General features: G+C 34.1%; 2 pseudogenes; both read left to right on the top strand.

Annotated features, from left to right (window-relative positions):
- LOC142628352 (pyrophosphate-energized vacuolar membrane proton pump 1-like) lies at window positions 1-6,451 on the top strand (annotated as a pseudogene).
- A 3,446-nt stretch (window positions 6,452-9,897) lies between these two features.
- LOC142629826 (uncharacterized) lies at window positions 9,898-11,578 on the top strand (annotated as a pseudogene).
- The last annotated feature ends 3,238 nt before the right edge of the window (window positions 11,579-14,816 follow it).

Here is a 14,816-nt window from a genome sequence, read left to right as displayed (position 1 = left end):
GGGCCTCAGAGATAAAATTTAGGATAATGCAGTTTCCAAGTTTGTAGGTTTCTGCTCAGAGACTGTACTTCAAAACCCAGTATTGGTGTTTGCCATTTTTGCTAAGACAACTCAAGAAATCATTTGAGCTTTGAGTTTTGGGAAATGGGTTTGCTGAGTGAGGGACTTACACAGATTCTGATACCTGTGGCTGCCTTCATTGGACTTGCGTTTGCTTTGTTTCAGTGGTTTTTGGTCTCCAAGGTCAAGGTCTCAGGTGGCTATGGTGATTATAGTGGGTATAAAGATAAAGACAGGTTGATTAATGAAGGAGACACTGAAGAAGGTGTTGACACTCTTGAGGTTTCCATCAAGTGTGCTGAAATTCAAAATGCCATTTCTGTTGGTGAGCTCTCTCTCTCTCTCGTGTGTGAATTTGTTTTACTTTGTTATTTGCCCACTTATTAGTACATGTGTGATTCTATGATGTTTTGGTGGAGCTTTTGATGATTGAGCTTTCTAGTTTTATTTGCTTGTCCATTCTGTGTTGTATCTTATGAATCAATTGTATCCTTGTGTTATATTTTCTAGTGTGATTTTGTTATTTTATTTAGGATGATGAGTAGTTTCATACGTAAACATCTATTTTTCTAAAGTATTAATTTGTTTATTTTTTTTCTCTTCTTGTCTGGTTTGTCTGCTGGGAATGCTTACTGTACTCAGGAATTTGTCACTATTCACTTATTTGCAATTTTCTTTTGTTTTATTGTTGCTTTTAGTGACTGACATATTAAGTTTTAAATTTCTGACCTTCTGTCTCTCTTGTCCTCTCATCTTTTGTTTGCTATTTTGCTTCGGCAGTTTCATTGCTCTTGGTTTTATGTCTACATGTTTAGTCCCCACCTCTTTTTTCTTTCTCTTTATTAGATGACTATTTGAATTGTCTATATATAAATAGATCTTGTTTTTTTTTTTAATCCACAAAAGGAGTTCTTGCTGTAAATAACCTCCGGAACTGAGTGATTCATTCAATTTTTAAGAACTGACTAATAGTATCAACTAATTTTATCCCTTTCATCACATATATGTCACTTTTGTTGGACTGAAGATTGAGATTAAGCAACATTTAACAACTACATGCAAAGATCAAAAGTCAAAACCCACAACAAACAATTTAAAGGAAAATATGGAAACAAGAATTACAAGGAGATCTATAGTCATCAAGCTACTTATATCAAAGAAAATCCCAATTATGACAATATTTTTCAGTGGCAGCTTTTTCAAAATTCTTCTTCCCTGTTTTTGGTTGAATTAGACAATTAATCAAAGTGTGTTGAACTCAATGCTTTTCAATATTTAGATTGGTTTACCATTAGCAGGCAGATTTATTTGTCACTATTGTATGCGATTGAATCCATCATTTTGAACATGTAGATTAACTGTGTAAGTTTTGCACTATCCAGGATTGCTGTGTGTGATCTAAGTAGTAATTCATGGCTTTCCTCTTATGGGTGCTTTGCTAGGCTAACTGAATGGTTGGCCTTTTCACATATTAGTTGCCTCACCACCTAATGTAATGATAACCACAGACCATTCATATCAAGGTTCTGTAAAAACCTCATATTTTCTCCCAATTATATACTCTAGCTTCTATGGTCTTGAAAATGCTATTGCAGCACTATGCTTAAATAGTCTTTTTTGTCTTCACTTGAAATTCATATTGCCAAGAATGACTAGATTTCAAGAAGAAACACTTTCATTAGGATGATATATCTGAGATGGTCCCATAAACTTTTTAAAAATGGTAGACATTCCTTTTAAAAGGAAATTTCCTAATTTGTCTTCTTTTTTATGTCAGTGCTCAAAAGATGATGATGGTACAGTGTCTTTGTCTTCTCCCAAGTTTTAAAATTTTTTGGGGTTCTCTCTCCTTCTCTAAAATTCAAGTTTCAAATGACATGATGTTCTTATGTAGGCAGAAAAACACAACTAATGCCTATAACAGAGGCACAGAGACATGCACACAGCTAGATGCAAGTGAGAGGCATTTGTGAATAAAACTAAAACGAAAAAAACCAGCATGAAAGATCTGTAACTTTATGATATGGGATATGTTGATTCGCTATTGTAATTTTCTCTTTAGTATTATGCTTTACTCTGGAGTTTGGACCCTTCTTATGTTAATGCATTCAAGTAACATGCAGATATAATTGATAGATGCAGAATAAAGTATGAGAAGTGAATTTCATGTTATTGTAACTTGTAAGAGTATAAAATTGGTCTTCTGTTTTGCTTGGCATAGATAATGTCACTATATCCTTATGGTATTTAATCTAACTTTTATCTGTCTCTTTTTCCCAGGGGCAACCTCATTTCTGTTTACTGAGTATAGATACCTTGGTATCTTCACTGCTGTATTTGGTGTTGTCATCTTCCTCTTCCTTGGTTCAGTTAAAGGCTTCAGCACCGCAAGTGAACCTTGCACTTACAACACTGGGAATATATGTAAACCAGCATTGGCAAATGCCTTGTTTACCACCATTGCATTCTTTCTTGGTGCTATTACATCAGTCCTTTCTGGTTTTCTTGGCATGAAGATTGCTACCTATGCCAATGCTAGAACCACTCTAGAAGCGAGGAAGGGTGTTGGGAAGGCATTCATCACAGCTTTTCGCTCTGGTGCAGTGATGGGTTTCCTTCTTTCTGCCAATGGCCTTTTGGTGCTGTGGGTATCCATCAATTTATTTAAGCTGTATTATGGGGATGACTGGGAAGGACTTTATGAATCTATTACTGGTTATGGACTCGGAGGTTCTTCAATGGCACTTTTTGGAAGAGTTGGGGGAGGTATTTACACAAAAGCAGCTGATGTTGGTGCTGACCTTGTTGGAAAAGTTGAGAGGAATATCCCTGAAGATGATCCACGTAACCCAGCTGTAATTTTCTATTTTTCTCCTCTCTCTTTTTTTGACTGTAAATGACCAAAGTAACTATATTTCTTTAGATGTATTAATTTATTACCGGGTTTGCATTATGTGATTTTAACATGCATAGTTTTTGGTTATAAACTTATTTTGAAACTCAGACAAATTCATCGAATATTAGTGTAAAAGTGAAGAGTAAACATGCTTTTTTTCTTGATTCCTAACACACATTTGATTTCTCCTCTCATTTCCATTTTTGAATCTTTCCTTAAGCAATAGTTTTGAAAGTTCCAGAGGCATATGTTTTCCAGATTCCTTACCCAGTATAGTCATTATTAGTCAGTTTGAATAAATGTTTTGTTATCTCTGTTAGGTTATTGCGGACAATGTGGGTGACAATGTTGGAGACATTGCTGGGATGGGTTCTGACCTCTTTGGGTCTTATGCTGAATCATCCTGTGCAGCACTTTTTGTTGCCTCAATATCATCCTTTGGTATCAGTCATGACTTCTCAGCCATGTCCTATCCTCTGATTATAAGCTCAATGGGGATTGTGGTTTGCTTAATAACAACACTTTTTGCAACTGATCTTTTTGAGATTAAGCGTGTGAGTGAGATTGAACCAACCTTGAAGAGACAACTTGTTATCTCGATTGTCTTGATGACTGCCGGTATCGCCATGGTCAACTTCTTTGCTTTGCCATCAGAGTTTACTCTCTTTAATTTTGGGACTGAGATGTCTGTAAAGAACTGGTATGCCTCTCCCTCTAAAGACATCCTTTCTCCCATCTTTTGGCAGAGTTGGTTTATTCCTCGAGAGATTTTTATCTCATTCATTAAATGATATGTGACTGCAGGCATCTTTTTTTCTGTGTTGCAATTGGCTTGTAGGCTGGACTTGTCATTGGATACACTACAGAGTATTATACTAGCAGTGCTTACAGGTGAGCTATCTTCTTCAGGTTACTAATGCATAGACTTTCTTATGGTCTTCTGTACTGCTGCAAATGATCATAATACTGATACATTGCCATGTAGTAATAATTGGATCCAGTCTTCCTGCCTTTGCTGCAGGCATGTTATACTTGCACTTGCCAGTCAAAACTATTCATACTGGGAGCCTTTTATAATTGGTTCCAGAAAAGATACAATTTCGAAACTGAATCATTCCAAATTTAGTCCTTAGAATTGGACATGGCTAGAGGCCAACCCATAGTGGCTCAGAATCATGTTGAAATACCAAAATTGTTAGATTTTTAATGAAACTTTCTTCTTAAAAAATAAATAACATGTAGATTCCTTGTGGACTGTTATTACTTCATCACATTGTGACATGTTCCTTTGATCTATGACTCTCAAAGAGGGCTTCAACAATCCTAATGAAATTTCAACTTGAGGAATTTTTCATTGTGCACTTTGCAAGTGCAACAATGTCTCATAGAAGAAATGCTTTTGTGTATATTTGAATGATTGTACCCATCAACTTATAATTGTGATGCTTATTACAATGTTCACATATTGCAGTCCAGTGAAGGATGTGGCAGATTCTTGTAGGACTGGTGCTGCAACAAATGTTATTTTTGGATTGGCTCTGGGATAAAAATCTGTCATCATTCCCATATTTGCCATTGCCGTTGCCATTTATGTGAGCTTTAGCTTAGCTGCTATGTATGGAATTTCTGTGTCTGCTTTGGGAATGCTCAGCACCATTGCCACTGGTCTTGCAATTGATGCTTATGGCCCCATAAGTGACAATGCTGGTGGAATTGCAGAAATGGCTGGTATGAGCCATGAGATTCGTGAAAGAACTGATGCCTTAGATGCTGCTGGAAACACTACTGCTGCCATTGGAAAGGTGATCTTTTTTCGGTTCTACACTTTTTGATTTAGACTTGGAGCAAATTTGTTTGAGGTCATCAGGAGCTTGCAAACCCTTAAATAGCAGTGGCAGAGTTGTTGAGTAAAATAACTCTTGTATCTTTCCATCAGTCATATACTTTTCATAATCAGTGAGTTAATAAGATTATATTGGCATTTAGTTCAACTTGTTCAAAATCTTAAAAAGAAAAACAAATTGGGGAAAAGTGAATGGTAAGTTGTATATCCAATGCAAACAATGATGGTCATTATGACATATGTCCTAACTCCATTACTTAAATAAGTGTTGCCTCGTAACTTTGACTCTTTAGTTTTCTATTAGACCTTCCACCATTTTAAGATCCAAAATCAACTTGCATGAAATTTTGACATGTTCTGCCATCATTTTTCAGGGCTTTGCTATTGGATCAGCTGCTCTTGTTTCCCTTGCTTTGTTTGGTGCCTTTGTGAGCAGGGCAGGCATCAACACTGTTGATGTGTTGACTCCAAAGGTCTTCATCGGGTTGCTTGTGGGAGCCATGCTTCCATACTGGTTTTCAGCCATGACAATGAAGAGTGTGGGAAGTGCAGCTCTCAAAATGGTTGAAGAGGTTTGCCAATGGTTCAATACTATTCCCGGCCTTATGGAAGGAAGAGCAAAACCAGACTATGCAACCTGTGTCAAAATCTCTACTGATGCTTCACTAAGGGAAATGATCCCACCTGGTGCTTTGGTCATGCTTACACCACTTGTTGCTGGAACCTTCTTTGGTGTGGAGACTCTTGCTGGGGTTCTTGCTGGTTCACTTGTTTCTGGTGTGCAGGTATGCGGCAATACTTGATCCTCTTGCTAGAGTGCATCTTTGTCTCAATCCACCTACCTTACCATTATTCTTATAAAATGAAACCAAAAAAAAAAAATTGCTTTCACTTATTGATCAATATGTTTTCATATTTAGCCATAGTTGTGCAATTGCTCCTGCTTTGATTACTTCACAAATTTGTCAGGATAGCAAATTCATCCCTATTAATCTCTAATGAATCTTTAGCATATAAAAAGTTTTCTATTTTATGTTTTTCTTCCTAGGTTGCCATCTCAGCTTCAAACACGGGTGGCGCATGGGATAATGCAAAGAAATACATAGAGGCAAGTACTTCTGCTCTTCCAACTTTTGATTTGATAATGCTTTCTATTATATTTCAGAGTAAGACCTCATTGTGTTCTCAAGTTTGAGAGGTGCTTTCTTTGTATCAATCTTTGAGTTTACCGTTTGATTTTTAGACTTTCATATGTCACTTTCAGGCTGGTGGTAATGAACATGCAAAATCACTAGGTCCCAAAGGATCAGATGCTCACAAGGCCGCTGTCATAAGTGACACAATTGGAGATCCTCTCAAGCATACTTCTGGTCCTTCACTCAATATTCTCATCAAGCTTATGGCAGTCGAGTCCTTGGTGTTTGCTCCATTCTTTACAGCTCATGGGGGCTTACTCTTCAAACTATTTTAAAATGGAGGTTCTATGTAGTAGGTTTAATTCCAGTGCATCTTCACTTGTGGAGCAGTAAAGTTGATGAAGTTTTAAGTAATTAGTTGCTTCAAGTTGTGAAGAAAAAACTATGCGGCTTTACTTAATAGACAATTTACCATTAATAACCATGAAATACATATGTATATCTCATTATCTTGAACTGAATTTTGTTTCTGTTTCAGACTTTCAGTCTTGTAGATGACATCCTTCTCAACACACACACACACACACACAGTCTTAATAATAATATTTCATTTCTCAAAGAAAAAAATATTTAAACAAAAAAAAAAGAAGAAAAAAAAAGAGAGAGGAGAACCCAACTGAATGTGTCTAACTGTCAAGAACCTTGCCAGATATGAAGTGAAGCATGAGCTCCCATATGAGTTACAGGTTTTACTGTAACTTGAACTAAACCTACATGTATGAAATTGTAACCTTTTAGTACTTTAAATTGGTTTAAACCATAATTTTAAGTTTTAACTGGTCTTTCAACTTCCTCCTTAAGATTTGATCATTTCTAAGTATTTTTTTCTATGAGATGGATTAACTTATTGTTGGTTTGTGGACTTGTTGAAACTTGAAAGTGATTGAAACACTGTTTAATATATATATATATATAATTCCGCATTTACAATGGGAGAGATGAATTTAAATTTGAATGTCTCCATGAAAAATACCAAGATATGATCCCTTAAAATCACGTTTTCAAAACAAAATTCTCAAAGAGGTGATTTTTCCAAATAATTTTACCACAATTTTATTTTTAATAATTAATATCCAAATAAAATTATTTTCTCAAAAAACCCCTTGTTACTAAGAGTTGCTTTCCTCTTCCCATTGTAGCTCATTGTTAGTACATGAATTTGACCTAAGTTGAAGGACATAAATTTGACCATATGATTTTGATGGCTCACATTATTCAATGTTTCTTAGGGAAAAAAAAAGTAATTCATTCATATATATACAAATACATATATATATATATATATATATATACATATATATTTAAGTCAATTGATTCATTATATTTGTGTGTAATCAATTACTTTAGAAACATTATACTTATCACACACCCTTGGTACGATGGTCACTCTACAACTACAAGTACAAGTGTTTGTGGGGTGTAGGGGGTAAAGGTCGGGGTTCAAGTCTCCAAGAGAGAGTTTAACACACATATACACTTAGGGTCTGTTTGGTTTGAAGGATGGAAAAGTGGGAGGATAGAAAATGGAGAGAGGATAGAAAAGTGGGAGGATAGAAAAGATTTTAGTTTTCCTCATTTGTGTTTGGTTGGAAGAGTGGAAAAGTGAAGGGATGAAAAACTTTTTTGTTTGGTTGGAAAGAGAAATGAGAGGATAGAAAATGGACTTTGTATAAATTTACTCATATGTCCTTATTAAAAATAATGCTCAATTAAGATTAAAAAAAAAAGGCAAACAACCAACCAAAAAAAAAATGCAATCGTCCAAAGTTTATTAAAAATGAAAATTCATGTCCAATAAAAAATAAGAAATAAATTAAAAAAATTAAAAAGAAAAAACGTCCAAAAAAAAAAAAAACACTGTATGGTACTATGGTGAATCGCGGATTCATGCACATCATCATATATATATTAAAAATCAGCGTCCAGTGATAATAATAATAATGGTAGGCAAGCCACATTTATTTCGGCCAGTTGCCAAAATAATAATAATAATAATAAAAAAGAAAAGAAAATGTGGGCAATTTTGTCCAAATATTTTTGTCCACTTTTCACTCCCATTTTCTCTCCAATTTGGAGAGATTGTGTTTTGGAGGGGGAGGAGAGAAAACTTGTGGGCCCTACCAAAATCTCTCATATTTTCCACCCTCAACCAAACAACCAAAAACATCATTTTCTCTCCACTTTTCTCTCATTCATTTTTCATCTTCCCTAAAATCACTCAAAACAAACATAGCTTTAGATTATGTTAGAGTAGAATTTCTATCTCATATATAAAAAAAAAAAACACTATACATGAAAATACCTATTTTATCCATAGTTTTTATAATTTGAAAGATACAATAATAGAAGGGGGGAATTTGACTATAGAATTAAGTTACAAAACTTTTAACCAATTCATTTCTATTTGACTACATTCCAATCACTTATATTTTTATTTATTTTCATTATATTCTTTCAATAAATCTTAAAATACTTTTGAAATTGAAATCGTGGTTATAAAGTGTGATTTTCATAATTGTTTTTATAATAGTTCTTTCCGAGGGAAAAAAATATACAATAGTTAATAATTATAGTTTTCTAGAAGAAAAAAAAATGAAAATGAGAAAAGAGGAAAGGAAAAGAAAAAGAAAAAGAAAAACTCTACTTTGTATCAAATTGAACCAATCTTAGCTTGGGCAATTTTGGCTGATTAGCCATTTCTAGCAAAATAGCACCTCTTTTGAAATATTGTAGGACTGGCCATAATACTAAAATCTAGTTCTGATTAAATCCTGCTAAGGCGACAGTAATGTGGGTTTTATCTAATAAAAAATGCTAGGTGGAACTAAAATTTTTAAGTTTTTGTTAGTATAGCAAACAAATTCACAACTTTTGCCACATTTTTCTTATGTAATAGATTGTAATTAGTGCTTGTTATTTCACATGGATTCATAACTTTTTTTTTCTTTTTCACAACTCATAATCAACCATATGAGAGAGTTGTAGTAAAATTTGTACATTTTTTTTTGGTGCTATATTTTTGGTAAACTAATATCTTTTTTTTGAAGTTATTTTTAGAAACTTCTTAGGAAAAAAGAAAAAGAAAAAACTAATTTTATTGATCAATTTTTTAATATTTTTCATGAAAGTGATATTAAAAGTTTCCTGTAACGGTGAATAAAACAATTTTTTAACAAATGCCCTCAAGCCCTAAAGGCACGGCTTAAATTGCCGAACTTTTCAATTGTATAGGGAGGAAAACTTAGAGGCCGTTTGGTAGGGTAGTTCAGGGGGTGTTTAATTTATGTTTTCAAATAACTATTTTTATATTTTAAATAATATTACACGTATTTTCACACACATTGTTCACTTATACGTATTTTTAGAAATGTTTTCAGACAACAATTTTCAGTTTTTAAACACATGTACCAAACAGGCCCTTAAGCAACAATTTTCAATTTTTAAACAACATTATACTTATTTTTACATATTTTTTTATCCACACATATTTTCAAAAAAATACAAACGAATACTTAACTTTTAAAGTTTAAAAATGAAAAACTTTTTCTATCTTCTTTCTCAAACAAAAAAAAAGAAAAAAAGAAACAGAAAAATAAACTTTTAGTAAGGCGTGAGTACCTGTCTCCTTCCTCAATACCATCATTTCTCAGTCTTGTCTGTCTCTCTCTGGTTTTGGCTACTCCATTGTCTCACTCTCTCAAACTCAGCGCCTCTTCCATCGGCTGCTGCTTCTTCTTCTTCAGGAAAATGGGTACGTGTGTTGCTAATAAATCAAGAAACCCACTTGCTTTTATTACTAGTAGTGTATTCAAAAATCATTATTACTGCTTTCATATTAGAGTTAGTAAGGCAGCTAAAACCATTTCACGCTCTTTATTCTACTCTCACTGGTAGAGAAAACTTGGAAAGCCCGTATCAGAATCAGATTCAGTTCTTGAAATCTGTGAGAGATCAGTGCAAATCTCGAAGCTTAAGGAACGTTGATCATGCCTTAGACATGTTTGATAAAATGCTTCACATGCGCCCTTTGCCTTCCATTGACGATTTTAATCACGTGTTGGGTGCCATTGCAAGATTGAAGCATTGCTCGGAAGTAATTTTTCTATATAAACAAATGGAATCATTAGGAATCTCTCCAAGTGTTTGTACTTTGAATACTTTGATTAATTGTTTCTGCCATCTGAACCGTCTAGATTTTGGATTCTCTGTCTTAGCAACAATTTTGAAACTTGGTTATCAACCAAACCATGTAACTCTTAACACCCTTATCAAAGGGTTGTGTCTTCGAGGTCACATCGCTGGAGCTGTGAGATTGGTAGATGAAATGGAGAGAAAAGGGTATCAACCTGATGCATTTACTTGTGGAACCATGGTGAACGGTTTGTGTAAGATTGGTGAAACTGATATGGCTATTAGGTTGCTTAGGAATATGGAAGAAGGGAATTTTGAGCTTGATATGACAACATATAACACAATCATTGATAGTTTATGTAAGGATAGATTGGTAACTGAGGCTTTGAACCTTTTATCTAAAATGAAGAGTAAAGGCATTCAGCCAAACCTTGTCACTTACAATTCCTTAATCCAAGGCCTATGCAATTTCGGCTGGTGGAGGGAGGCTACTACTCTGTTGAATGAAATGGTGCAAAGGAAGGTGATGCCAAATGTGCTAACCTTTAGCATATTGGTGGACACACATTGCAAAGAGGGGATGCTGACGAAGGCAAAATAAGTTTTTGGTGTGATGATTCGAAGAGGCATTCAACCTGACACCGTCACTTATAGCTGTTTGATTGATGGTTACTGTTTGCAAAACAAAATGGATGATGCTGTGAAAACATTTAATATGATGATTAAGAGAGGTTGTTTGCCTAATCTGTTTAGTTATAACATATTGATCAATGGATATTGCAAAAATAAAAGAATTGATGAGGCAGTGCATCTCTTTCGTGAAATGTCCAACAAGGGAATGATGCCTGACGTTGTGACATACAACACTCTTATAAGGGCTTTTTGCCTAGTGGAGAGACTTCAGGCTGCGCTAGAGCTATTTCATAAGATGCAAGATTGTGGTGAATGTCCAAGTCCCCAAACCTATGCTATCTTGTTGGATGGCCTTTGTAAGAACAAAAAAATTGGTGAGGCGATGACATTGTTTCAAGAGATGGAAGACAAAAAGTTGGACCACAATATTGTGATCTACAACATCTTGATTGACGGTTTGTGTAATATTAAGAAACTTACAGCTGGAAGAGAACTCCTTAATAGTCTGCCATTGAAGGGATTGCAACCTAATGTTTGGACATATACCATAATGATCAGAGGGCTTTGCAAAGAGGGACTAATAGATGAAGCGTGTGAGCTCTTTGAGAAAATGGATAGGAATGGTGTTCACCTAATGATCGTACATATAACACACTCATCCAAGGTTTATTGCAACGGAATGAGACATCAAAGGCTATAGAATTTGTTAAGATAATGGTTGGTAAGGGTTTTTCAGCAAATGCGTCTACTGCATCCATGTTGATTGACTTGTTATCTGCAGATCCAGGAGATAAAGTACTTAAAGAATTACTTCAATAATTTGTATGAAGACTTTAGTTTTTCTTTTTTTTGATAGGTAAAAGACTTTAGTTTTTCAATTTCATGAACAACTTAAATAATTTAACACTTCGCTAGTCAGTCTATAAGAAGTATGTATATTTGTTGGAAGTTGTTATTTGCTTTTTATGAAGTGATACTATACTCCAAACTTGTGACCATATAGCTTGCTGAATAATATTTCTTTTTGTCGGTGATACACTACTTTCATGGACTTTTCAAAATCTAACAGAACCAAATATAACTTCTCAAATGTTGCTTCCAATCTTCATTCACTTGTTTTCTCTTTTTACTATTTATCTAACTGACAAAGTCCTGTAGAGTGGAGACTTAATATGCAAAATATCAGAGGCTTCTACCTGTATTTTTGCTTTTCATTATTGAGGTCAACATCCTCTGGTTGATTAGGATGTAATCTGTGGACACTTGACTTGCTGCATCATTGCCACGTTGGATTTGGCAAGCTGTGTAGATAACTGACATCTTTTTTTCTTCACTGTTTAGACCATCGCATTTACTCACCCCAAGTCCTCATTGGTGAAGAATAACCTTCAGATTTAAGTGACGTTTACTGTCCATGTTATTTGTTTATTGTCTACATTTAGAGGACCCTGTTTTAATGTAAATCTACAATTTTCACTCGCATAAGCTGCTGTGTTTAAAAATTTTTGGTGTTCGGTTTTCAAGATAGAATAGTAGGCTGATTTTGCAGCTTTGCAGTTAGTTATGGATTTTGTATTCTTTCTTTGTCAAGTAAGTCTGCCATTAGTTGTGTTTTAAATTTTGGATTTTGCTATTTGTTTTCTTATTAGACACAGAATGTTTATGTTTATGTATGCTAGCTCTCTCATAGTCGTTTTGTTGTTTTGTCGCATTGCATATGTATGTGAAAATGCCTATTAGAATTAATGTGGATTACTTTTGCTATAATGGTCCTTATTCTGATGCAACATAGTAATCGTGGCTATCAATGGTTATTGATGTTTATTTATACATAAATTTGATTAACAAAGATGGAGCTTGGGTATTGGTTACTTAGAAGTAGGAGATCATGGCATGTTGGGCTTAAAATTGAACAATTAGAGATTTCCTATTTTAGGAATGGTCATTAACTACGTCAATAGGTTAACTTGATGGGTTTTTCCTCAGCCACAAAGTTGTGAAATATTTAAGACGAAATGATGAGTCATGTATGACAAATGTTTTAAGACAAAATGAATGGAGCATTAGGCATGGACTCTTTCTTACTATTTTTGAGATTTGAGAGTGATTACTCTGGTGCCAGTATCATAGATATTAGAATCTGTGCTCCAAATGACCATCATTAGGGTCTCACTTATTAATCTGTATTGTCTCACTGGCTGAAAATCAAGGAATGAAAGAACATTCTCATGACATGTAGAGTCCATTGATGGGCTGAAGGAAAGTTAATGCTACAAACCAAGTGGTGCTCAGTCATGTCATAGATGCTAATCGCTCTAACCTGAATAGTTATCTTTGTACTAAGAAAAATGGAACAGGAATTTACAAATTCATCAACATAGGGATGTGGACATTAGAATGTATAGATTTGAAGCCCAAGCAAAACAATAAAAAAAGACTTTCCTATGAAACTTGTGTCAAAATCTCTACTGATGCTTCAGTAAGGGAAATGTTCCCACCTGGTGCTTTGATTATGCTTGCCCCTACTTATTTCTGGAACCTTCTTTGGAGAAAAGACACTTGCTAGTTCACTTGCTCCTGGTGTGCAGGTATGTAGCAATACTTGATCCTCCTGTAATTGAATGCTGTATTGCCTCAATCCACCTACCATAAAATTACCCTTAAAAAATGAAATAGGACTTGCTTTCGCTTGTAGATCAATGTGTTTTCATAATTAGCCATAGTTTTTGCAATTGTTCCTACCTTGATTACTTCTCAAATTTGTTAGGATAGAAATTTCATCACTAATAATCCCTTTTATATGTGTTCTTTTCCGTTGAATGAATGTATATTATTTAACAAGCTTTATGTTTTATGTATTTCTTCCTAGGTTGCCATCTCAGCTTCCAACACAGGTGGCGAATGGGATAATGAAAATAAATACAGTACTTTGCTTTTATAACATTTAATTTATTAATGCTTTCTAGGTTCTACTAGCCTACTATATTTCAAAGTAAGACTTCCTTGTGTGCTCAAGTTTTAGAGGTGCTTTCTTTGTGTAGTTTATGTTTACCTTATGATTTATTTACTTAAATATTGTACTTCCGGGCTGTTGGTAATGAACATGCAAAAGCACTTCTCCTAAAGGACCAGATGCTTACAAGGTGGCTGTCATAGGTGACACAATTGGAGATCCTCTCAAAGGACACTTCTGGTCCTTTACTCAATATTCTTATCAAGCTCATGGCAGTCGAGTCCTTGGTGATTGGTCCATTTTTTTGCAAAGCACGGGGCCTTAATCTTCAAATTGCTATGTAGTAGGTTTGATTCCGGTATATATTTTCACTAGTGGAGCAGTGAAGTTGGAGTTGTTAATGTAATTTGTAGCTTCAAGTTGTAAAGGAAAAACTATGTGGCTTTACTTAGTCAACAATTTACGATTAATAATTCATAAAATACATATGTATATCTTGTACTGAAATTTATATTCATGAACCAAGCTGTTTACAAACAGTTTGAGCTTGGCTTGGGAAAAAAACATATGTTTATTCATTTGTTTTAACAAACAAGCCAAGCCGGAGTTTAAGCTCAATTATTAAACAAGCAAAACTCAATATAATAACATGTTCATTAATAAGCTCGTGAACACAAGGACTTGATTTAACTATATATATAATATTATACTTTTATATATAAGCATGTTTAAAAATATATTTGTATAAGTTTGTAAATAAATTCATTGGATATTAAACTATTATTTGTAGTTTATTGATAATATTAACCATCAATTTGTAGTACAAATTGATAAATTTGTGCAGGAATAAAATATTTTATCAATGATTTTACGATAAATATATATATATATATATATATATGTATATATAAATTAATCAAGTAACTCGTAAACAAGCTCGACAAGAAAATGATTTAAGTTTGAACATATAATCTTATTTGGCAACGAAATTGAACTCAACTAGTGTTCAAAACAAAATTGAATGAACTTTATGGGGTGTTTGGTATACTCACTCAAACACACATTTTCAGTTTTAAAAAAATATTATACGTATTTTCATACACT

Source organism: Castanea sativa, chromosome 3, assembly GCF_040712315.1.
Source record: "Castanea sativa cultivar Marrone di Chiusa Pesio chromosome 3, ASM4071231v1".
Taxonomy (NCBI): Eukaryota; Viridiplantae; Streptophyta; class Magnoliopsida; order Fagales; family Fagaceae; genus Castanea; species Castanea sativa.
Note: the sequence above shows the minus strand (reverse complement) of the source record. Positions and strands in the feature narration are given on the sequence as shown.